This window comes from Callorhinus ursinus, unplaced genomic scaffold, assembly GCF_003265705.2.
Source record: "Callorhinus ursinus isolate GAN/ISIS: 27379988/994484 unplaced genomic scaffold, GSC_fseal_2.0 scaffold5, whole genome shotgun sequence".
Lineage (NCBI taxonomy): Eukaryota > Metazoa > Chordata > Mammalia > Carnivora > Otariidae > Callorhinus > Callorhinus ursinus.
The window spans coordinates 46,596,855-46,623,675 of NW_027397067.1; the positions used below are offsets into that span (position 1 = coordinate 46,596,855).

Here is a 26,821-nt window from a genome sequence, read left to right on the forward strand (position 1 = left end):
ACCTTGCCCACCATTGCCTGAAGAATCCTCTGAGGGCATCAGGGACAACATTGCGACTGTCCTCAACATGTCACCCGGGGCTCTCCCACGCTCCAAACCTTAAAACAACTCCTTGGCCTGGCCTCCCAGGATCCTCCCAAACCATACCCACTGCACAAACTCAACCAGATTCTCCTTTGGGATACTGCTATTGCATCCTGGTATTTTGGGGAAAATGCGAAGAGTGCTTTGTGCTCTCCTCTTTGGCCCAATGACTTCTGCATCTTGTTGCTATCACTAGATGATTAGTAGTTGGCTCACCTAAGTAATATAATGGACTCTGGTTAAAACAGAAGTGGGGTTCCGATGGGAGTGTTAAGAATTCCAGAGAAGTAACACACCTGTATTTAAATGGATTAAAAATATATTTAAAAATGGTAAACGCATATTCATTATTAACATGAGAGAGACCCATGTACCAACTAGAAAAAAAAATTTAAATTTAAGTATAAACCATTCTTTCTCTTTCTTAAATTGTGGTAAGAACACTTAATGTGAGATCTACCCTCCTCTTTCTTTGTTTTTATTTTTTTAAGTAGGCTCCACACCCCGTGCAGAGCCCAGCGTGGGGGCTTGAACTCACAACAATGAGATCGAGACCTGAGCCTGGACCAAGTGTTGGACGCTCAACTGACTGAGCCAACCAGGTGCCCTGAGACCTACCTTCCTAACAAACTTTGAAATGTACAACACAGGATTGTTAACTCTAGACCCTATGTTGCACAAGAGATCTATAGAACTTATTCATCTAGCATAACTACAACTTTATTATAACTGCTGGAGAGCAACTGCCCTTTCCACCTTCCCCCAGCACTTGCAACCATTCTACTCTCTGCTTCTTTCTGTATGACTATCTTAGACATCTCATGTAAGTGGAATCATGCAGTATTTGTCCTTCTGTGACTGGTTCATTTCACTTAGCATAATGTCCTCAAGGTCCATCCGTGTTGTCATATATGACAGGATTGCTTTCCTTTTTGAAGCTGAGTAATATCCCATTTTACGTATAAACATTACTTCTTTCTTTCTTGGGATAAATCTCTTCGGACTCTCTTCTGTCAATCAGTTTTCACCTGTCTTAAATCCAGGAAGGTTTTGGAATTTTATTGTCATGTCATCACTACTTTTCCACTGCTACGATACTACCTCTAAGCCATTCGTTCGTTCAACAAATTCTTACCAGTGCCACCTGTGGGTGCTGGAGGCATTTGCCCTTGTCTGCAGACATGGTTTGTTGTCACAGTTCAGGGGGCATTGCTGTCAGGTAGAGGTTCGAGACCCAGAATGCGGCTAATGCAGCTCCGGTTCTTGCCTCTTCCTTCCCCACACCAACCACCTGCAGCTTTGCACAGCACCACGCTCTCATGCCCACCCCCCAGAACTTCACGGATGCAGGTCCCTTCCTGCCTCACCTGGCTCAGTTAAGATGATAATTAGTGGTACAGATGTTAAGGCATCGGGACACCAAGTGTCTATTCCATGTGTTCTTTAAAAGCCCCCACTTCCCCCACAGGCCTCTGCTATCCCTTCTCCTGCCCCCTTGTCTGGTGGGGGTGTTGGTTATATTCAGTCTCTCTTCTGCTCTATGTCTCAGCACCAAGTGGCCAGATATTTCCATTACGGTTGTAAGCCACTGCCACAAGACCTTCCCTGGTCCTCTTATTCGCTGCCAGAGTTACTCTGTCAACACAAGGCCCTGGTGCCCATCTGGAATGCTGGTCAGACCCATTTCCTGGGGGCAGGACCTGCCCCCGCTCTCTCTTGCCCTGCTCTGGGGAGAATTCCTACAATGGCCCCTATTCTACCTGTCAATCCCACTGGCTCCCCACAGGAGCCTTAACACATCTCAGCCTTCAGTTCTCTAGACCCTCCCAGCTTCCTCCCCATTCCGCCCACCTCGGCCTCTTTAGTGCTCCCCATGGAGGCTCAGCTGAACCACCTCCCTTTTGCGTGCAAGCAGCAGCACCAGTCAGCAGGGAGGCTCAGAACCGGTGGTCATGTGGGCAGAATTGTGCCTGACTTTACTAGAGTCAATCTATAAGGCAACATTGCTCTTGAAAATTCCTGTAATCTTTAGGAGACTTTAGGGACTGAGACAAAATTAACTTCTCTTGTCATAACCAAGCTCATGTAGCTAAAATTTAATGTGTATATAATATAGCAACCTATTGTACCTTTTTGATTTCCAAGTTGTGGTACTGTGATATGTAGAGATTATGTTTTGGGCTTTTTTGTTCATTTTTTTTTTGCTGAAGATACCATGGACCAATTTCTAGCCTCCTACCAAACTTTGAAAGAAATGAATTTGTTTAAGTGTTTTTGGTCCTGCATTCTCTTAAATGTCTACCACTCTCTCTCTCCCCTTCCTTACTCCTACCAGTTGAGTATTTGTGGGAGATTTGTGAGCAAAATGAACCACTTACATCTACTCTAATTCATTAATATTATTTGTTAAAGTTGGACATTTCAGCTTACCTTAAGTCTTCAAACTTAGCCTATAAAAATAATCTCCAAATTTATCAATTTATTTTATTAGTAAATATAGAAATTTTTATGTAAAAACAATTGCTTTTTGTTGCTTAGTATTCAATTAGCTTATAAATGAAAAAGATTAACTTTCCTCAAACAATTGGCCATGTAATTAAGTTTCCTGAAATATCTTCGACTACCCTTACAAACTTACTATATTTCATTTTCTGAGACAATTCATGTGCCCGAGGGCAACCACAAACCTAGCAAGTAAAATCTTCCTACATCTCAATTAACTTTTATGAATCTAATAAAACTAATTTATATGTGTGGTAAATTGGGGTTCCCTTCAACACACATTTTTCACAAACATATTCAATTATTTTTACAACTTTCAAATGGAAAAAGATCACAAATTGAGTACCAATTTATCATTTGAAAATAAAACTACAAGGCTAATTAAATTCTCTTACACATTTCAAACCCTTTAAATAACAAACACAAACTGACGATCACAATGGTCACAAAACTTACTCCTTAAACTTAACACAAGAGTAATCATACTATGAGTTTGACTGGCTTTGCCATCTGCACACTTTTTCTGCCTCTTCTCGAGAGAAGCAAAGTCACTGTTACCAGCCAAAAGGAGTGGGGAGGGATTCCAGGCAGGCTGGAGTTCTTGGGAACTACAATACTGATTATCAGCAAGATATAGGAAACTGGGATTTTTTCCAGGAGAATTCTACCTGAGCAAAGGGTTAACACACTGAGCTGCTTTTTATAGTTGGATTGGTTCTGTCTGCTGCGTCCCCAGAGGAGGAATGTGTCTATGTGTCCCCAGAGTGTCTTTCAAATTTTACCCTTATCTTATTTTTATCATAGCCTCTTTCACTTTTTAACGCATGATTTGGGTAGATAGAATTCTACAGTCCCCCTTGGGGTGTAGCCTATCTTCTCACCAAGTGATTAGAGTTAATTGAATTTTCCATCCCTCTTTGGGTTATAAAACTCTGTGCCTTTGACTTTATCATCATTTTCACTATGGCAGAGACTGGCTAGGGCTTCATCTATCCCGTTCGCTCTTCTTCCTGGGCATAGGCCTCCGTCGCCTCTCACAGCTTCCCTGGCACTTAGGTGTGGCCATGGGGCTGACTTGTGACCAGTGAAATATGAGTGGCCTGGCCCCTCAACCTCCTTCCTCATGATCTTTCCTCTTCTGCAGGAGTGATGGCTGAGCAGCAGGGCAATTTGGGAACGTACATAGTCAGGGTAGTGGAGTTATAAGTTGGAAGGGGTCTGGGGTAGATGAGAACTCTGTGCTGATCAGGAACATGCATTTCAGACTCAACCTGAGTGAAAACTAGACTTCAATCATGATATGAAAGCAATTATATATTTTGGGGATCATTTGTTCTTTTAATTACAATGACCACCCATCTCTATTTACTGTGATTATAATGAGAATCCTTAAAGTTGGTGATAGCAGTAATGTGGAAATTCACATAATGTTAGTTAACACTGCATATCCTGAGTCCGTGCTGGGAAACATCAAGTGGAGGGATTGGGTACATTATTGGCCAGAGTCATTCTTGGCTGTTACATGAAAATCTGACCTAATTAGCTCATTCTTTGCTAATAGGAACTAAATGTGAGACTTGCATACATTTTTGGATAAACTTTTTTTTTTTTTTAAAGATTTTATTTATTTATTTGACACAGAAAGAGAGCAAGCACAAGCAGGGGGGCGGCAGACAGAGGGAGAGGGAGAAGCAGACTCTCCACTGAGCAGGGAGCCCAACACGGGGTTCGATCCCAGGACCCCGAGATCATGACCTGAGCCAAAGGCAGATAGATGCTTAACTGACTGAGCCACCCAGGTGACCCTAAATTTTTTTAAAGCACCCAATAAAACAAAAATCAGCAGCTCGATGACAATGAAATCAACTACAATATTCATGGGATAAAAACAAACCCATTGCTTAGCTCTAAATATTCTTGGTTCTGCGATCAGACAGAAGGTTTTCCCCAAGGGTGCTAATACCCAGGAAATCCCATGATCCAATGGACAGTATCCTTAACAGACAAAACAATATGTGAGCCACCCAGACTCTCCTAAACAGACCACAGGCATCCATGCAAGGGGCGAATTTGAAATTGATTAAAGGTAGAGGATTTTTCTTCTAAAAAATCTAAATGTCTTTAAAAATGTAAAGCCTATTACTGTAGTGAAGATCAATTGCAAGCCCCCATTTTTTTTTTCTACACTGGTTATTTCACACTCTGCTTTTGACATTTGAGGTTGCAAAAGGTTATGGGTTTCTAAAAGAATTGTCTTCATGCACAAACAGACCTAACGTCAGCCAGCTTTGCACTTGCAGTCACGGTCACAGTTTCCCTTTGCCCTTCTTCCACACCAACCTGTTCTACCACGTGTGGACTCCAACTGTCCCAGAAAACGTTTGTGTCTCAATGGAGCAACACAGGTTCGATTGTGAAAATGAAACTCACTCATGAATATATGTCTTTCAAAATGGGTTTTGTAAATCTCCCTGTCCCTCTTCCCCAATTTCAAACTTACACCTCTATTAAGTTTCTGTGAAAATAAATGAAATGGAACAAAATAATAAAAACAATAATAATTTCCCTTTAGACAATACTGAAATACACAGGACAGAGAAAAAGGGAAATGGTGAATATTAAGGTAAAAGAAATGTTTGCTCTTAAACATTAGTAAGGCAGAAGACAGGCATGTAATAACATTCTTTCCATAAATTGTTGATATTAGCAGTGCATTCAAGTAGGGAAAATCATGCTAAAAGGGACTTCAACAAATAGGGGCTTAGAGTTCTTTAATCAGTTTGAAGGCTAGAAGTAGGCCATGTTGAATCATCAGCTCAATGATGGGATGTCAGGGCTAACATCTCAGCAATTCTCTTGACCTTTCCTTATCAGAGCAAGATGACTGCCCAAAAAGGCTGCTGTAGCTCCAGGTATCACACCACTTTCAGAGGAAGAAAGGGAAAAGCGGGTCACAGTGGCAACATTTACTCCTCTCATCGGAAAAGCAAAAGTTTCCTCTCTATGTAACTGTGTCACATGGCCTTTCTGAGGTGCAGAGGAGGCTGAGAAATTGAGTGGTTAACAACTGTGATAGGTAAGAGAGAACAGGAAAGGCACATTGCAGTGTCAGCCAAACATGTGCCGGCAGAGTGGGTGGCATGGAGTGCTCATTCTTTTTTTTTTTTTTTAAAGATTTTATTTATTTATTCATGAGAGACAGAGAGAGAGAGAGAGAGAGAGAGAGAGAGAGAGAGGCAGAGGGAGAAGCAGGCTCCCAAGGAGCAGGGAGCCCGATGCGGGACTCGATCCCAGGACCCTGGGATCATGACCTGAGCCGAAGGCAGACGCCCAACCATCTGAGCCACCCAGGCGCCCCTGGAGTGCTCATTCTTGTTGATCTCCTGACAATGAGTTCTTGAAGCCAAATAATGCCATGTGACATGCTTTTCTTAGTCCGTGTTCATCTAAGAATCACCAGTAGAACTTCATGTGTTAGATAAAGATGATGCTGAGCTCTCCCTGATTGTGTCCTGCTCTCAAGCAGTGACTACCGTTAGCTCATCTCCTTCTTCCCTACCTCAAGCATTCCAACACTCACCATTAAATTCTATCTAAACTCTCTAAGAAAACATGACAAATTATCCATGAACTTGGATGAGGAAAAAACCTCCTCGTTTCTGAGCATTTAATCTATTCCAAGGAAGAACTTGGAAAATCAGCTAGCAAAGGAATTTTTAGAAAGTAACAAATGTAAAAAAAGAAAATCACAAAGTGCAAACATTTGGAATGTCCAATACAACCTGTTAAAAGAGATTTGGGCTTTAAAAAAGAAAATCATCTTCCCCTTTTAGACTGTGATGGATAATAACTACATCTATGATGGCGCCAAAGGGACCACTGATTTCCCGGTTACAGAACCTTCACGTTTGGGAGATTATTTTATAATACAAGGAAATCACAGCAACTTCCTGCCACAAAAGAGCAATGGCAGCCCATCCTCTCCACCTCACCCGCCCCCTCGACCCTCCTGCCGAGCTCTGAAACAGCACAGTGAATTATATTTCGCTGTAGCTTAAATGGATCTGGTTTAGCTCTGATCCTGAGCTGGCTATGTGGCAGGGTATGCTGCTCGGTGAACAAGTGAACAGTCCCCAAGAAGAGTGAGCTTAGTAATCCTGGGCTATGTTCAGTTGCCATGAGCAGAATGTCTAACAGAATTTCTCCTCTGTGACATCTTATATTTAAGCAAAGGAATTAATTCCAAGACAGCCACTTGTCTGATTGCATCTCTTCTTACTCAAGACTGGACAAGATGGTGATAATATTCCGGCTGAGTCTGAGAGCCTGCCCCTGTTATGAAGCTTCTGAAGCTGAATAGAAGAAGAAGGGTGTGTATAGAGAGGGAGAAAATTGGGTCCATTGAGTTGTGCACAATGAAATTGCCTTCTAGAAAAGGGCTGCATGTTCCCCAGGTGAGATATACCAGTGCTAACTCTAAGAAAAATCTTCAAAGGGAAAGACTTTTACTTACCTGTCAGTCTAATACCCACTTTGTAAAGCCCATTTCTGTAGCCGTACCAAGGAACAAGGAACTATGGTATGGATGAACCTTGAGAGCACTGTGCTGTGGAAAGGAGCCAGACGTAGAAGGCTGCATATCGTATGAGTCCATTGATATGAAATGTCCAGAAGAGGCAAATCCATAGAGACAAGAAGTGGGGGAGTGGTTGCCAGGGCCTGGGGGAAGGGGAGAACAGGGAGTAATTGTGAAGTGGTACAGGGGTTCTTTTTGGGTGATGAAAATGTTCTGGAATTAGAAAGTGGTAGTAGCTGCACAACATAGTGAATCTACTGAAAACCACTGAAGTATACACTTCAAAATGGTGAACTGTATGTTAGGTGACAGAGATTTCAATTATTACAAGTGCTAACAAAAAAGCACCTCCAGAGGAGAGGATGATAATTGAAAAAATAAATAATGACTATTCTATTGCACAAGCAAGATAGAACGATACGTATTTCATGAGGCTGAATAGTGTGGTAAGAAAGCAGTTGGCTGGAAATCAGGAACCTAGTAACTTGAAGCATCACCTAAACTCTCTGGGCCTCAATTTTCTTTTCTGTAAATAAGATGTGTGTGGGTTAGAGAAACCCTATTGGATGATTCCAATATTTCCTTTTAGTGCCTCCCCCACCCTGCCCCCATGCCCTGCACCTGGAGGCCTGGTCTTCATCTGTGCAGAAATCCCAGAACACCAGGTGGGAAAGCCACACACCAGTCGGTGGGGAGAGCTCCCTCCTGGAAAAGGTCCCTCGTTGGAATTTGCATTCCTTCTTGTGTTCCCTGGAGTGGAAATTTGGTCTGTACCCGACACTGCTCCTTCCTGGGGGCCTATAGCCTTCAGGCTGGAGCTGCTAATGACTAACAACCCAGTGACTGCTGGGTCAACGCTGTATTATTTAACACAGAGACACGTGGAAATATGTCAGAATTTGCACAGGTGAAAGTTGGTTGACATTTTTGCTCACGATCTTGAACTGATTTGGGTAAAATACCTACCGACACTGTAGAGTCTTAGCTTTATCTTAGTAGAAGTTCTAAAGAGATTTTAGTTATAAATGGAAAAATGAAGAATGTCTAAAAAAAAAAAGGAGAAACATGAATTTTTTACTCTTAGATTATATACGTGTGTGTTTTTCAGTTTTATTTTATACTTTCATTCAAACACTCCACTGGATACCACACTAGAGATCCTTATAGAGATCCAGTGTAATAAAAACCAGGGAGTTAAGGTTCTAGGCTGAGTGTCTAGAGTCAGGCTTTTAGATTTGTACCTGGCGTGGGATCTTAAAAAATTCATCTGTTGTGTGATTCGTTTGCTCACATGTTAGAGAAATATCTCTTCAGAGGCCTTTGTGAATATCCAAGAATGTACCTGAAACAGAGTGAGCCCCAATGAAAAGTATGCTTAATATCCATCTTGTTATTAGTCTCATTATTCACGTTGTTTTTCAAAGACCTTTCAAATCCTTCCCCAAAATCCTCAAGGGCTTCTCACTGCCTATAGAAGAAAGCCCAGACTCCCTGGGGGTGGGGGGTGGGGCGTGACATTCAAGACTATCAAGAGTGAGTTTCCACTAACCCATAGGGGGTCTTTGTGCAAATTAGAAAAGATAGCCCTAAAAACCATTTTAAAGACTTTTGATACATATCACTATATTGGCTTCCAGAAATGCTGTGCGCTGTGCTTTTATTTAGCTCAGAGGTATCAAAGGATTTTTGTATACCTAATTAACCATTTTGTTTTAACAACTCGCACGGTAAAATACTTTATGCTTTGTAAAAGTAATAATAATAAAAATAAAAATCAAAGGAAGAAAAGACACCCCTTCCTGCAGATGGTTGCCACGTAGCTGATGAGCTGGCAGAGGGCGTGATCAAATTCCCCGGCAGTCCATGTGGCAGAGGGCCTCAGGCCAGGGGCAGACTGCACCACTAGATATGGGGAGGATTTGGTTCCACATTCCTTTTTGGTCTTGCCTTCTGCTGTGTCCTTCTACCTACTCTTCCCTGTACAATTTAGGACTTTCCTGTCTCTGGGACTTTCCACAGACACAAAACAGCTTCCTCATCCTCTGTCAAGTCCCTTTTCGTTCTTTAAGACTCACCTCATTTTCTTCTCTGAAGCCTGATTATCCCCGCAGTAAGAGCTTCCAGCGTGATATTTATCCCTTTCTCTCTCTCTTTTTTTTATTAGAGGGAGAGAGTGCACAAGAGCGCAGGGAGAGGAGGAACAGAGGGAGAGGGAGAGAGTCTTAAGCAGGCTCCACGCCCAGTGCAGAACTGAAACGGGGCTCAATCTCACGACTCTAAGATCATGACCTGAGCCTAAATCAAGAGTCTGACGCTTAACGAACTGAGCCACCCAGGCACCAGATAGGTGCCTCTATCTCTCTACTTTTAAATTGTCATATTCTAGTTTGCATTATTGACTGACATTTGCACATATTTCTTTCTTTTTCACCAAGTTATAAAAGTAGTTGTTTCAGGATTTACATTTAATTCATATTGGTGATCTTTACATGGCCTAATAGAGGACTAACCCATAATAGGTGCTTCATATCTGTTGGTTGAATAGAAATGAATGGACAAGATTTCAAGGCAAAATATGGAAACCAAATAAAACACATAAACCCAATAAAAAGTCCCTGTGAGACTACTCTCCCATCCCTCCTGGGCAGGAACCTCAGCTTCTTTTGCTGAGATTACAGACACAATTCCAACGAAGTATGGTTCTAACATGTCAGGTGTAACAATTAGGAAGACTGACTTTCACTAACAGTGGTTATAAAAGAGGGCCTCCAAATGTTGGCATTGGCAGTATTGATGGAATAAGTGTGTAATAGTTATGCATTGTTCCCTGACTCTATAGAAGGAAGCATCATACTCTTAATTTTCAAGATCAAATGAAATTGGACTCATTATCCATCCCATTAGGGTTGGCAGGCATGATGAACTGACCTAAGCCAGTTTGGATATTCACAAGTACTGGTTCTTACTGGTAGCAATTTCAGCCTTCAAATAGTTCAGATAGGTGGCAGCCATAACCACACCCTCTCTTTACAATTAATGTGAGTTTCAGGCTGGATTCTGCCACACATACATTTATTACCAAGCAGGTACAAAAACAGTCGTGAAGTTATTTTGCAGGGTGAAATCCCAGATTTCTGATTTTTAAGATCTTTGAAAGCATCTTGTTTGAAAGTTTCACCAAATGTGGATGTGACAGTATTTTATGGCCAGAGTCAGCTAACCTGCATGGTCTCCAAAAAGCATTACAGGACCAGTGCCATATTGAAGGGTGTAGGTACAGACTACTGGGCTCCCTTGATCCTCAGTCCTTGTTTGTGCAAGGGCAGGTGTACCTGTACAGATTTCTAGCTGGTCCACACATTCTGTTCACCATTCACTTCTCCAATGAATAATCATTTCCAACATCCATTTTGCCAATTAACAAGCCTCTAGGGTTCTGAGACAAAGACCATGGGAGTGTGGGTTTCTAATTGGAGTCTTTCAAATGCTAACAAACTATTGCAGAGTTTATATTCTGGTTCAGATATTTCAAATGCCAGCTAACTGCTCCTAGGGTTTAGAATAAAACTAATGCATGCTGTCTGTGCTAAATTGTTTTAAAGCAATTTACAGACAGTATGACAGCAGGTTACGTGGGAAATCCAATCTCAGTCATGTGGTGGAAGTGAGGGGTGGGGATTGCAGAGGGAGGGATCCCCACCTCTCTGTTAAGATATTACTAGAACACTGAGGCTCATGGGACTTAGGAAAGTTGAGAAAGGGTCTCTGGTCTTGAGTCCATCCTGGTCATCACTGACATCAAGATGCTCATTAGCCAAGCTGGCTTTGCCCATTTGAAGGTCAGTGCTCATGGCATCTGCACCATCTGCATCAAACTTGACCACATAGAAGCGTCTAGTCCCCAGGCATCATATAGACAACCTGGCGGAGATCCTACTACTGTTAAGATGCTATGTGAGAGCATACTTTTCCAGAATCAAGGGTCAAGTACTTCTGGGAGCCAGACTATTTGCTTCCTTTTCTCACAGCTACTGTCCCCTTCCCTCAGAGCAATCCAGTTCTACGCTTCTGACCGGGGTAGCATATCTGAGACTGATGCTCAGGCACAAGATTCACATTCGAGGTTTTACATGTTTTGAGTTAATTGATGATGTGAGAAAATTTGGAAGGTTTCACAATCAAAAAGAAAATCTTTATCATTAAGAGTCTTTTATGGTTTGCTTCCATCTCTCTTTTTCCTCTCTTCCCATATAGTCGTCTGTTTTGTTTCCTAAATTCCACATGTGAGTGAAACCATATGGTATTTGTCTTCCTCTGAGTGACTTATTTTGCTTAGTATAATACACTGTAGTTCCATCCACATCTTTGCAAATGGCAAGATTTCATTCTTTTTGATGGCTGAGTAATATTCCATATATCTATATATCTATCTATATATACATACACCACACACCCACACACACACATATATATATATATATGTGTATATATATATATATATACACATACCACATCTTCTTTATTCACTCATCAGTCGATGGACACTTGGGCTCTTTCCATAGTTTGGCTATTGTTAATAATGCTATCAATGATAATGCTATGTTGATAATGTTGATAATGCTGCTATAAACATCAGGGTACATGTACCCCTTCAAATCTGTATCTTTGCATCCTTTGGTTAAATACCTAGTAGTGCAACTGCTGGGTCATAGGGTAGTTCTCTTTTCAACTTTTTGAAGAACCTCCATACTGTTTTCCAGAATGGCTGTACAAGTTTGCCTTCCCACCAACTGCGTAAGAGAGTTCCTCTTTCTCTGCATCCTGGCCAACATCTGTTTCCTATGTTGTTAATTTTAGCCATTCTGACAGGTGTGAGGTGGTATCTCATTGTGGTTTTGATTTGCATTTCCCTGATGATGAATGATGTTGAGCATCTTTTCATGCATCTGTTAGCCATCTGGTTGTCTTCTTTGGAAAAAATGTCTTCTGCCCATATCTTAATTGGATTATTTGTTAAAAAAGAAAATCTTAATTTCTGGCTTTTTTCCTCCATAATTGAAAGTTCTGAAACATTTGACCACATGCCTACATGACAGTGACTAGCTAAAGCTAAACACTGGCTGACTCCATTTAGATGGGGCACAAGCTCTACAATTCACTAGAGTCTTCACCAATCCCTATTGCTCCTTAGTGTTGGGGTTGACCATTCATTGGCATTATTAATCATACTTGTTTTATTTCTTATCTTATGGTAAAGAGAGAGAAATATTTCCGGTACTTGTATCTGTATTGAATTTTTTTTTTTTTTTTTTACATCTGGTCCACCTCACTAATACGAATGATCTACCTGCTCCTGGAAGCATTTGTATTTGAGATTTTTGGCCTGGACTACTTTTGATAGTAAAAAACCTATCCCTTGAAGCAAGAGAAGCCCAAACCTATAGGACACAAAGCTCTGGCTACCATCTTGAGCAGTGGTTCTAAACCAGGGGCGATTTTGCCCTCCAGAGTACATTTGGCACTGACATCTAGTGGGTAGTGGTCAAGGATGCTGCTACACATCCCACAGTGCACACAAATAGTCCTAACAGCAAAGCATTACCTGGTTCCAAATGCCAATAGTGACCAAAAAACCATGTTCTAGGGAATGGGTTGGGGTAAGAAAGGGGGAGCAAAACATGCTTCTCAGTCATGGCTGGGAAATAATACCTTATTATTTTCTCAATCAGTTTTCATATCACAAGTTGATAAGCTGCTCAGGCCAGGGACTTCTTTGTAGGGCAACTCTCATTTAAACACACAAATTTTGACATATTAAAGAAAAAATTAATTATTACTTAGTAGTAACACTTCAGTCTTGAAAAAAAGAAAAGTATTATCCAGACTGATCACTGCCTTCACTGAGCCATCAGACTTGGCTCCCAATGACCTCATCATTAAGAAATCAAATTCGCATTCAAAAATGGTGATTTGTAATGATTTGCTACCACTGAGGATAAGCAAAGTAATGGGATATATATTGTAATGAAATATTCAACTTTAATGGGATTTTAGGTATGAGTGGCTAATATAAAATTACAGTAACTTTAATTCACTGAGATTGGTTAGATCAGGAAAGCATTTGTATTATTATAGGAATTATATAGTTATTTCTAGCTCTTATTTATTAGAGTTTCTTGTTTTCTAAGCAAGTATGTAAAAACATTGTATTTTGATATATAAATTTGGGCCTTATAAACGTAAGTTTATATATCAAATTTAAATAAGTGTGTTCATTTAAGTAAAATATTAATAAATTTAAAAAGGAGAAACGTGAACAATAACTGAAAGATATTTCAAGCAAACATAGCAATGTCAGAATAAATGTATAGTTTCTCAAGATTACCAGTTTGAAAGGGATAATAAATATTTGTTTTAATGTGTAAATTTTGAATCCCTTGTCTGTTTATAAGAACAGCTTCCAAATTCCATAAAAATTTCAATTGAAAGAATGAACTCATTACATCCTACAGAAATAGATTTAATGACACCTCTGCTTTTCATAATACTTTACAGCTCTCACAGTGCTTTCATGTAGATTGCTTCACTTAATTATTTGGCAATCTCAGGTAGGCACTATTTTTCTGTCAGTAAATATAAGTAGGAGTCAGCTCAAAGAGGCCCAAAGCCATGCTGACTTCAAGTAGTAGAGCCTGGAGGTGGGGGTTGGGAGAATTGTTAACCTTTTTAGTGTGCTAACTTAAAAATATATTTTTTGGGACTGAGCTTAGTGGCTCAGTCAGTTGAGCTACTGACTCTTGATTTCAGTTCAGGTCATGATCTCAGGGTCTTGAGTTTGAGCCCTGCATCAGGAGCCTAATTATTAGTGATATTGAGCATCTCTTCATGTGCTTACTGGCCATTCATACATTTTCTTTGGAGAAATGTTTATTCAAGCCCTTTGCCCATTTCTGAATTGGGTTGTTTGTTGTTGAGTTTTAGTTCTTTAGATATTTTTCATATCAGGGGTGTAATTTACAAAGATTTTCTCCCATTTAGTGGATTGCCTTTCCCCCCTCCCCCCGCGGTGGATTGCCTTTTTATTTACTCTGTTGACAGTGTCTTTTGATGCACAAAAATTTTAATTTTCATGAAGCCCAATTTGTCTATTTTTTCTTTTGTTACCTATGCTCTTAGTGTAATATCCAATAAACTAAATCCAATGTGGTGAAGTTTTTTCCTATGCTTTATTCTAAGAGTTTTATTGTTTTAGATCTTACATTTAGGTCCTTGATCCATTTTGAGTTAATTTTTGCATGTGATATAAGGTAAAGGTTCAACCTCATTCTTTTGCTTGTGGATATACAGTTTTCCCAGAACTATTTATTGAAAAGACCATCTTTTCCCCATTGAATGGTCTTGGCACCCTTGTCAAAAATCATTTGACCATCTATCTGAGATTTGTTCTGGTTCTCTATTTTATTTCATTGGTCTATATGTCTGTCTTTCTGCCAATATCAGTGTTTTGATTACTGTAGCTTTGTAGTAAGTTTTGAAATCAGGAAGTGTGTCCTTCAGTTTTGTCCTTTTTCAAGACAGTTTTGGCTATTCAGGGCCTTTTTTCTTTTCTTTTTTTTTTAGAGAGAGAGAGTGGGGGAGGGGGAGAGGGAGAGAGAATTTTTTAAAAACATTTTAGAATTTAAATTCAATTAATTAACATATAATGTATTACTGGTTTCAGAGGTACAGGCCTGTGATTCAACAGTCTTATAAAATTCCCAGTGCTCATTACATCACATGCCCTTCTTAATGTCCATCACCCAGTGGGGAGAGAGAATTTTAAGGAGACTCCACGCCCAGTGCAGAGGCTGATGCTGTGCTCCATCTCATGACCCTGAGATCATGACCTGAGCTGAAATCAAGAGTTGGATGCTTAACTGACTGAGCCACTAAGCTCAGTCCCAAAAAATATATTTTTAAGTTAGCCACCCAAGTGCTCCACTCAGGGTCTTTTGAGAGTCTATATGAACTTTAGGATGTGTTTTTCTATTTCTGCAGAAACATGATTGGTATTTTGATAGAAATTATATTGAATCTATAGATTACTTTGGGTCATATTGACATTTTCACAATATTAAGTCTTCCAATCCATGATCATGGATGTGTCTCCAAATATTTATTTATGTCTTTTTACATTTCTTTTAGCATTGCTTTGTAGTTTTCACTGTACAAGTCTTTCACCTTCTTGGTTAAATTCATTCCTAAGATTTTATTCTTTTTGATGCTATTGTAAATGAAATGATTTTTATAATCCTTTTCAGATTACTCATTGTTCATATATAGAAATGCAACTGATTTTTGTTTGTTGACTTTGTATCCTGCTACTTTGCTAAATTCATTTTAATTAAATTCATTATTTCTAACAGTTTTTTTGTGGCATATTTAGTGTTTTACACAAGATATCAACTGTGAATAGAGATGCTTTTACTTCTTTTTCAGTTTGGATGCCTTTTATGATATTTTCTTGCCTAATTGCTCTGGCTAGAATTTTCGGTACCGTGTTGAATAGAACTGGTGAAAGGAGACATGCTTGCTTTGTTCCTGATTTTACAGGAAAAGCTTTTAGTCTTTCACCAATAAGTATGATGTTCATCGTGGGTTTTCATATTTGACTTTTATTATGTTGAGATATTTTCCTTGATCCCTAGTTTGTTGGAATGCAAGGATAGTTCAACATATGGAAATCAATCAATGTAATATGCTCCACCAACAGAATGAAGAAAAAACCCCATATGATCATCTCAGTTAATGCAGAAAAGGCATTTGGCAAAATTCAACACCCTTTATGATGAAAGCACTCAACAAACTAGAAATAGTTTGTAACTTTGGGGTCTCTTGAATTTTCCCAAGTAAGAACATTAAAACAAACTCTATATTATTATCGTTGTTTTATAAATGGGCATTTTAGGATAAGAGTCATTTGGGAAGGACAAATTCTTATTCATTCATTCAACAGATAGTTAATCAATAGATAGCACCTACTGTGTGCCAGGAACTGTGCTAGATGCTGAGAATACAATGGTGAATGAATAAGATGGATATGTTTCCTGCTCTCTTGGATCATTAATCTGATGGGAAATGAATCTGATGTCTAAAAATAATCACATTGAGCAAACAAATTTATAAAATAATATCAAGCCACTTAAGTGCTATGATGGAAATAAACCAAGAACAGAGAGTTAGTTGACTTACCAATACACCATTGTTAGGGAAGCAAGTCAATGAAATGAATGAAAAATGGAGTTGGTGGATAGATAAATGTCTCTCATTATGTTTTATACTCTTCCATATGTTTCAAATATTTCATGATTTGGTAAAATTTTTTTAAATTAAAGTAAAATGAAGAGGGATTCTACAGCTTATTTGTTTGCCTTTTTCTTTTTAGCCCCAAACTCAGATTGTGCAACATTTTAGAAATTTATTATGTGAGAGGTGGTTTCCAACTCTACCTGCACATCTGAATCACCTGGAGCACTTGTTAAAAATACAGATTCCCCAGCCCCATGTCCAGAGATAGGTTAGGGAAAGGACTCAGGAATCTGTTTTTTTATTAACACCCAGTTGATTCTCATGTAGCCATGTAGAATTCTCATTTGGGAATCACTGGGGCAAAGCAAGGAGCATTGGTAGTTGTATACCTAGAAAGATGCACATATTTTTTAAAGAGCCTGCCATTTAAGAGAAGACAAGAAGATAATTTTAGTGAAAAGGAGAAATCTTTGTAACATGAAAAATTAGCTAATCAATTCTATGCATCCAAATGTGTATACACTGTATTTGCTTCAAAGAGGGCACATGTAAAAAGAAATTTTCTAGGAGCATTCTCCAACAGTGTAAGTTAGTCCCTGTAATGGATAGCCTATCCATTAATTTCATCTTAAAACCAGTTTGGATGTGTTAAAGTAATGCTTTAATTAGTATCTTTGGTTAGGTCACAGAGGCCTATGTAGTAAGGTCACAAGCTCATCTCTGGATGCACCAATGAACTATGTTGTTTCTCTGGCCATGCCCAGTCCAAGCCCCACAGACACCAAGACCTTGCAAGCCTCTCTCTGAGGGTGGCATCATGGTGTCCTGTCTGTTGGGTTTTCTAGATATTACCTTTCTGGGCTCCAGCAGTACCCATGCTCTTTTCCCCCACACCTCCAAATCTCTTGCCCCACACCCCCACGCCTTGACAACCAGAAGGAACCTAGAGAAGCTTCCAAAGGACTTTGCCAATATTTGGCAAATCAAAAGGGTAAATGTCAACGAGGACTACAACAGTCCTTATAAACTCAAATTTTAAATGATTGTGCTATTTTAACACTGTCACTTGTTGTTTTGTTTTGTTTTGTTTCTAATCGGTGTCTTTCTGTTGCCTTTTCTTCCTTCTCCTTCTTCTATACCAGGAAGCTGAGCAGGGCAGCCTGTCAGGAAGGGCTGCTTCCTGCTTGAGTGCTCTTGGTGCGGAAAGCCCTGTTCCCAAATTTCTGAGTGCTTTGGGGCCCCCAAAGCATAGCCCCATGTGAGAGTGACTGCCCGGTAATTGAGCTAGCAGATGCTCCCCAGCTCAGGAAAAAAGGCTGCCCTGGGCTTTGTCACTTTGTTGAGAGGCAGCTGTATGTTTGCTGGCCCTTCCTGTCTGGTGAGGGAGGGAAGGAAGGAAGGAGCGACTGTTCTTTTTCCCTCCAGTTGCACCCAAATCTGTAATACATGGGGCTTTCTCCCAGAGTGACTCAATTTCAGGTGTCAAACACATTTATCTAATGCTGTCTATTAATTTTAATGAGTTAGGCAAATGATGATGGAGAGACACATAATTCTCTAATCAATAAAATTGATTAAAAATGTAATAGTCCAGACTATTAAGTAGGTGTTTATCAAATAGCAGCTAAAGTGAGCTGGGGGCACCAATGGTGTTTGATATAATGCTGGAGCAGAAATACCTGGATTTGATGCCTTTTATTTGGGCCACTTACCTGTGCACATTTGAATGATGTCCTTGACTTCTCTGAGCCTTGATGTCTGCATCTGCAAAATGGAAATGATATGACTTGCTTTCTAAGTTTGTTATAAAGATTAAATAAAACTTTATACAAAAGCATCTAACACAGTGTCTGGCACCTATTAGGTATTCAGTAAATAATAACTCATGCATAATGCCACCTATAGACAGCACTTTACATATCTCACTTAATTTAATCTTTAAAGAACTCTGTGAGGCAGGCAGTGTTAAGATCCCCATTTTACAGATGCAGAAACTAAGGCACAAAGGTTAAAGAAGCTTGTCCAAGGTGTGTGGGGGGAGGGCCAAGGGGAGGGGCAGGGAGAGAGGGAGAGAGAGAGAGAGAGAGAATCTTAAGCAGACTTAAGCATGGAGCCTGATGTGGAGCTCAATCTCAGGACCCCGAGATCATGACCAGAGCCGAAATCAAGAGTTGGACGCTTAACCAACTGAGTCCCCCAGGTGCCCCCCCTTTGCACTTTTAATGCATGTTTTCTTTCTAACCACCCTGCCCATGACTACAAAATGCAAATTGTCAGGACTTTTCAGGACACAGAAAAGCGGATGCTTGTTCAGACCTCATGGCCTTTCTCTCACATTATCTATAAACTGAATAATATGTCACAGGGGCATCAAGGACTAGAGTTATTCTGGCCACTGTGCATCTTGTTAAGTCAAATGGTCAAGGTCAAGAAGATGTGTGGCTCTTGTTTTCCTGTCCTGGGACTTCAAATTCTGCACCTTTCCCTTCCCCTTCCCCTCCTCCATCTTGGTTTCAGGCAGCCACCTTGCAAAACATATCCCTTTGTCACAAAAAATATAGGATTGGGATGTGTGGATGGATCCATTCAGACTCATCACGGCTAGAGACAGCTTTATAGACAAAGAATACATTATAGTAAAAAATGGGAGCCCTTCCTGGCCCCCACACCTGCTTATAAAAAAGGGTTTTAGAAAAATCTGCTCTGCTCACATCGTCTTTTGGTTCCCTTGGGGTTTTTTGTTTTGTTTTGTTTTGTTTTGTTTTTCCTGTGCCTGCCCGTCTATCTAACTTTTGTTTAGGGTATTTGGCATTTGTCTACGATTTATGAAACACGGAAGAAAACTCTGGCACTTTTTTCAGGGTTACTTAATAACTATGAGAATCAAGTAGAATTAAAACATGATTTAGGAACTCAAAAGATAAAGCACAACATCTGGCTATCCCTGCCTATTTCCAAAATTATGTCTCATGAAAACTCGCTCTCTCATAAAATGTCATTATAGCAAATTATCCCAATAAAGATCCACCCTGGGGAGGGAGCTGGAACACGGCAGGCCAAATTTTGGCAAGGCTGGATCTTTATCAGGCAGTTATACACTTCTAAAATTTTATTGTGAAAATAATCCCACAGCCCCAAATTTAATGGTATAAAATAATAACAAACACACAGGCCTCCTAACAACTAGTTAATGTCTAAGCATGTTGAGTGTTGCATAGAAAAGAAAGTGGATTTAATGGAAAATTCTGATTAATACCAATTTTGAGTCTAATAAAGTTCCTTCGCTAGCTGCCTAAGTTATTAAAACTTATACTTAACCTATGAGCCTTTGGCTTTGGAAAACACACTCCTATGGGGACATTTTAAAAATATTGACTCTCAATTGCTGCTTTTTGAAGTCTTTTACCTCCCCCAAAGTCTTGGTTTTCTAGCCTGTGCTGTGGTGACCATTTGTCCTAACTCCCTGTTGGCTCTTGAAGCTGTATTGTGGTATGCTTTCTCTTTACCATTATCATGAGACTGGATTTTCTTTTTTCTTTCTTCCTTTTTTTTTTTTTTTTTTTTGAGACTGAATTTTCTAAGTGCTCAAACCCATCTGCTCTGAAATGGACTAATGGATGTTATGGGGAATGACTCCATTGTTTCAAAATGCTTTAAAAAGTATTTCCCTTGTAGGATCTAGCAGAACTCTTAAACTTTTTTTAAGATTTTATTTATTTATTCATGAAAGACAGAGAGAAAGAGGCAGAGGCAGAGGGAGAAGCGGGCTCCCAAGCAGGGAGCCCAACGTGGGACTCGATCCTAGGACCCTGGGATCATGACTCTTAATGATCATGTCTTACTGTTAGTCAATAACTAAGAAGTAAACAAGAGCAACACAAAGCTCTGCGAAAGTAAAGAAAGAAGTTAAAGTAAGCACAGATTTAAATTTTAAAATCCGTTATGTGTCGTTGATCTCATACCAAAATGAATTGCCATAAATTCTTTTAGGACTGGAAAAGAATATATTTTTACTTTTAAATCATGTTCACAGATGTTTCAAAGAACTTCTTCCCAGTTGGGAATCAAGAAGAGCCTTTTCTCCTACATCCTTAGAGCTCAAAAACTATCCTCTCTCTGTATAAGATCCTAGCTCTCAATGATATGGTGGGGTGGGGCATGCGGAAGACCATGACAAAACAGGATCTGAGTGGTCCTATAGGCTGTCTGAACCGAACCCTTCTTATCAGGGAGCATCGTTGGGAGTCAATAAGATTTACTTACATCTTGGAAGAAACTTACATCTTGGAAGAAATTTCTCCTGCTCTATGCAGGAAAAAAAAATTCTCTGAGCAAGTCCCTGGGAGATTGCCTATGAATAAAATATACTCTCTTTAGTACACAAAGTCAATGCCATGTACTTTAGCTGCTTTTTAAAGGACTCCCTGGTTCTTGGCACTGCTCTAGATCATTCAAACTATGGTGTGAGGGTTAGGAAAAATAGTCTTTGGTGTTAGTTAGGTAAGTGTTCAGCCCCATTTCAGACATTGCTAACTGTGTGCGTTGGGCAAGTCTCTTCGTATCAGCAAGCTCAGTGTCCTCTTCTGTATGGTCGGGGTGATAGTATTATACCTACAAACCTCACAGGGTGGCTGTGTCAGTTCCACAAGAAAACTGTGTGAAGGTGTCTCATACAGTGTCCAGAGGAAGCACAAAAAAATATCCATTCTCCTCCCGATATTCTTCCATCTGAACAAGTGAGGTGATAGTGGGTTTGGAGTCCTGGTGCAATGATGTCGGTTAACAAAAGGGTTAAATTGACATTACTAATGCCCATGCCAATATTTGCTGTGCCACTCAACCACAGTATTACCTCCTCTTGCCAAATTTACAACAGAGGCAAATGCCAGGCCCAGGCTGAGTGTCTATTCCTGAACCCACAAGAGCCTAGACATGTTCAAAACCATATTCTCATCTGCCTCCGCCTCTGTCTCCCACCCTGGCTGAGCACAGTTGGGGAAACAGGTTAGAGTTCTATGATCTGCCTACTTCATCTTTCAGCTAACCTGCTTGGGGTGGCCATGCTGAGTCACCAGAGCATTCCTCTTCACTTCCAAGTTCTCCCAGGTGGTGTCAGTTTGGGATCCATGAGGAGGAAGCTGGTGGGACAGAGCTGCAGGAAGGGGAGTCTGGTGGTCCTGCCACAGAACCGCTAGCATGCTCATTGTGAGCCACACACTGGGCCCAAAGCTTTACTGACAATCTCAAGTCACTCTCCTACAAACCCTATGAGGAAGGTGGGATCAGTCCTTCCTGGCTCAGAAAGCTATAGCAATTTTTTTTTTCACTGTCATATAGCAAGTAAATGGCAGAACTGGGCTTAAATCTACATTGGCTGATTCTAGGAGTCAGCACTCTTAAGAACTCAACAACTGGAGAAATCCAGAAGGATTATGTGAAAGATTTTCCTAGGTTTTCCCCCCAACTATGCTCTTGTGCTGCAGTCTCAGTGTATATCTATCAAAGTACACTGCATGTTGTATTTTTATTATTTGTTCATAGTTTGTCTCAAAACCATCTTATTGATCTTTGTACAGCCAGAATCTAGGCACAATACCAGAGTTCTTTGGACAGCTTTATACAAATAATGTCTTTTCTTTTGGGTTAAAGAGAAGCAGATTGGAAGACAAAATCATGTAGCCCCATTGCTGTCCCCTGACGTTCTGAGAAAGAGTGACATTCAAGGTTCTATCTAGAAAAGACAACTGGAAAAGAAATCTCCTGGGGCCTGAATTCCTGAGTTATATCCTGGGCAACTTTTAGCATCAGCTCAGTGGAAGAAAATAAATATACTAAAGTGGGGTGCCTGGGTGGCTCAGTTGTTAAGCCTCTGCCTTCAGCTCAGGTCATGATCCCAGGGTCCTGGGATCAAGTGCCACATCAGGCTCTCTGCTTGGCAGGAGGCCTGCTTCTCCTTCTCCCACTCCCCTGCTTGTGTTCCTGCTCTCTCTGTCTCTGTCAAATAAAGAAATAAATACATCTTTTAAAAAAATTAAAAAAAAAAAGAAATATACCAAAGCGCCAGCCACGGTCATCTCTTTGATAATAAGAGTGTTTTATAACCAATGAAGATAAGCATGTATAAAAGTAAAATTTTAAAAATTAAGTTATTGATTAGGGCTCCCATCATTTTCTGCTCATTCTATCCTAGTTAGTGGGAGGGCTTGAAAATTCTGCCAACGTTTCCTAAGTTGTCTCCACAATTGATATGAAGTGGGAATTTGATAAAGTTTTCTGAGGAACTGGTAGATACAGGCAAAGAATGTCTTCTAGGAAATAAACAGTCTAGGTTTGGGAGGCTGAGCTCTCTAGAGAGCAAAGTCTATGTCAGTTATGGCATAGCCACATCACACTCAACACACACACACACACACACACACACACCCTTTTTTCTATGAGCAATACTGTATAACATAGTACTATGTATATATATTAATTACCAATATCACTGTAAGAGTAATACAGTAATATATGGTAATATAGAAATAGTGCTATAGAGTAATACCTGTTCATTGTAGAAATTTTGAAAAATACAGAAGAGAAAGGAAGAAAAACAATCATCTAGATTTTCACCTGCCTGAGAAAGACACTGTTATCAATTGGGCAATTTCCTTCCAGTTTTAGCATATATATTAGAACCAAACATGGATCGTACTGTAGACCTTGCCTTTAGACAAACTACACAATATTTAAAGATTTTATTTATTCATTTGTCAGAGAGAGAGAGAGAGAGAGAGAGCAAGTGAGCACAAGCAGGGGGAGCTGCAGGCAGAGGAGGAAGCAGGCTCCCCACTGAGCAGGGAGCCCGATGTGGGACTGAGATCATGACCTGAGCCAAAGGCAGACGCTTAACCGACTGAGCCACCCAGGCGTCCCAAGACCACACAATATTTAAAGGATGCCGCTCTGGGTGTCCAGAGCTCTTTATTGACATGATACAGATGTGGTACAGTACTACCTGGCAAGCTCCAACTTTGGGAGTTTGGACAAAGGGAAGGGAAAGCTCAAGTGAGCCAGTCAAGGACCTTAATTCCAGCCTGAACAAGAAATTTCCTGGGTGACTTCATGGCAATGGTGTAACACCAGCTCCCTGACAATGATTTCTGGCTACTGCCAGAAAGGACAAGAGCTCACCCAACCAAGTATAGAGGACTCCAGGGAATATATAATGACAAATGTTTTAGCTAATACTGATCCACTGGAAAATCAGATTCCTTCCCAACAAATGCTCAAATGAAGCCTACAGAGCTCTTCAGAGAGACATGGTCTTTCAGCACAGAGGCTGTATTGAGAAAAATGAAATGTCCTGGGGTTTGGAACTTAGCTATAAAATGCACACTGTTGACAACTGGTTTCTCCCCACATTCTAAAGAAGTAAATTTGTACAAAGAAAGGGCTGGACTAGTTTATTAAGTGCAAGATTGAGAGCCAGAAGCTCAGATCAGGCCTCTGCTGCTGACTTAGTATGCATCCTCATGTGGTCATTTCTCAAACTCTTTTCCAGAAAAGCTGTCAGCGCTGACAAAGTGATCACTTGTGGGTGGCTTGTCTCTGGGAGAGTATAGTTTTGGGGTTCAGTCTCTTATTGTGTGAGTTCCTCAAGGCTATTTCCAGATAGAATGTGGTTTTGCACTAACACAGGATGAAGTTCGTGGCTGAGCACTATGGAGGTGGTTTTGGCCAAGGCATCAGTCATAAGACTGTTAAGGCTCAGCTCAGCAATGCTCAGCTTTCTGGAACCTTTCTTTGAGAAATGTGTACTTAGTGTTATCTCAGGGTAGCTTTGTATAAACAAAAAAGCCTTTGTAGCACCAGCCCCAAAGCAGTTCCTATAAGTAAGGGAGAGGCAGGCTCTGCAGTCCGGCCATCTCCTGGATACTGGCCCGCAGAGACCTCAGATTCTCCTTTCCTGAGTAGGGCTTGAAGCAATGTCTACAAATGAGCAAAGAAAAGCATCTGCTCTGAGCCAGCATTTCAGGCTGTTACAGATGATGAAAATGTATTTGAGGTTTGGAGTTGGGGAAATGTGTTTCTGTTCACTCAGCTCCCATTATAACCACATCTGTTATCAGTAGGGCAGGCTGTGTTTGTATTAATAGGCACCACTTTCTGAAGCCCACAGTTTTCTGTGATGTGTTGGCTGAAAGAATTAAACAGAGAGGGCTGAGAAAACCCAGCTATGCTGGTGATATTGCCCCCTGGATCTTTCTGGAAGGTCTTAATTCTGGACCTAGCCTGATTTATATTCTCGTCATTGAAGAACCTAATCTAAAAGCGAATCAGGATAAAAAGCTGTCTGGTCTTTTGTTCCTGGCTTCTCAGACATGCTACCAGGTTTGATCAGTTCAAAATGTCCCACTTTTCCACCTTCTTTCTCCACAGATGGTCTTTCCTTTGACATTCCCTCAACTAGTAGTCTATGGCTAAATGGTTTACAGTAATAGGATCATCCAGTGTTAGAGTGGGACCTGACTTCAGGGATTCCCCCGACTAGAGGCTCTCAGAAACTCTGCTCGTGGCAGGAGGTGACTCTGAGATCACCAGGGGAGGGGAACATGAGAAGAAACCAAGAATATACCTCTGACATACAACGTGCGCGTGCGCACACACACACACACAGAGATGCCCGCACGCGCGCATGCGCATGAACCTCCACCTAAAGCCACCCCTCAACACTTCACTGGAACAAAGGGTGATGTGGCTAAATAAAGTTTGAAACCCTCAGTACATTTTACCCCCTAATAAATTCCCAGAGAGGTTAGTTGACTATCCAGAACACTTGGTTACTTTGTGACAAAGCCAAGATTAGAACCCAAGCGTTCTTACAAGCTTTCATTCATTCATCCATCCATTCATTCATTCACAAATGTTTCCTGTCCCAGTCATTGCACTAATTGCTTTATCCAAAAAGACTTATTTAACAATTTCAATCTATCATATTTATTTGAAAAAATTTTCTGTGAATTTGAGCATCAGGTTACATAATAACTTATCTTGCAGTGGCTTCATTAAAGGCCTTTCCTCATTAAATATCACATTTCTTTTGATTGCACTGAGGAATTTGTGGTAAAGTCGTACTACCATTTAAAGTATGTGGAATATATTAACATTTGCAAATTCCATTTGTTTTAAAAGCATCTTTGTACTTTGGGTTAGTGGGGTCATAGTGGGCACATATTCAACTGTATAATACCACTCTGTATTGAGTTTCTTTCAATGAAGGCAACATTTTCAAAATGAACTATTTTTTTATGAATATGCTTTGTATAGTCATGATATGCTGTGTATAGCTCTGTCAGTACACTAACCACATTATCTTATAACCATCTATTCATGTGTCTGCTTCTCCCAACAGACTATGAGCTGCTTGAGGGCCATGATGGTCTCACTTATCTCTGTATCCCCAGAAGAACTCAGAACGGGTTCTTGATACATGTTGGGGGTGGGGCTTGAATCATACCCAACACCTCTCTACACATTTTTTTTCTGACAAGGAAAACTTTATGAAAGATCGTATCCCCTGTTGAAATGAATCCTCCTAAAGTATAATACAGTACCACTGGCCTTGAACAAAAGAGTTTTATGATTAGCTTTTTTAGATCGAGACCAACCTGGGGTGCCTGGGTAGCTCAGTCGGTTAAGCATTTAACTCTTTCAGCTCAGGTCATGATCTCAGAGTCGTGGGATCGAGCCCCTCATTGGATGCTCAGCGTAGAGTCTGCTTGCCCCTCTCCCTCTGCTCCTCCCCCTACTCTCTCTCTCTCTCTCTCTCTCTCAAATAAATAAATAAATAAATCTTAAAAAATAAAAATAAAAATAGATTGAGACCAACCTTCTGAATGAAATTTGTTTAAGCTCTGAGGGAAGATGGAAGAAAGTGCAAGAGGGTTCTCCACTATCTTTCCTCTTTCCTCTAAGTATTTTAACTGCAAAAAGAAAGCCTAGCAGTCTATTCTCTTCTTTCAACACTTGTCTGCTGTAGGGAAACTATGATACATATGGAAACTCTTTTATGATGGACATTTTCAAGCATGCATAGAAGTTGAGATAACAGAATAATGGACGTCCTTTACCATCAAGCAAATTCAAAAATTATCAACATTTTACCACTCTCATTTCATCTATCCCACATCCACTATTTAAAACTATGTTAAATTAACATGATAGGATAGTAAAACTACAACTGTGAATTACGACCATATTGGCAATGTTTATATGAAATAACATTTAATTACAACCACTCAAGTAACAAGTAGACATTGACCATAACTATATAAAATGATAAAATTAACAAAGATAGGAAGAAAACCTGGAATATTACAAATTGTTCAT

The 26,821-nt window shown here is 40.2% G+C and overlaps 1 long non-coding RNA gene across 4 annotated transcripts in view; it reads right to left on the reverse strand.

The window, feature by feature from the left end:
* LOC112823282 (uncharacterized) overlaps positions 1 to 26,821 on the reverse strand; it is a 109,723-nt gene that overhangs the window by 48,292 nt on the left and 34,610 nt on the right. For all 4 annotated transcript variants that reach the window (XR_003207977.2, XR_003207979.2, XR_003207976.2 and 1 more), the window contains one exon: positions 18,163 to 18,214. This is a non-coding gene — a long non-coding RNA (uncharacterized lncRNA). The remainder of the gene's footprint in view (positions 1 to 18,162; positions 18,215 to 26,821) is intronic.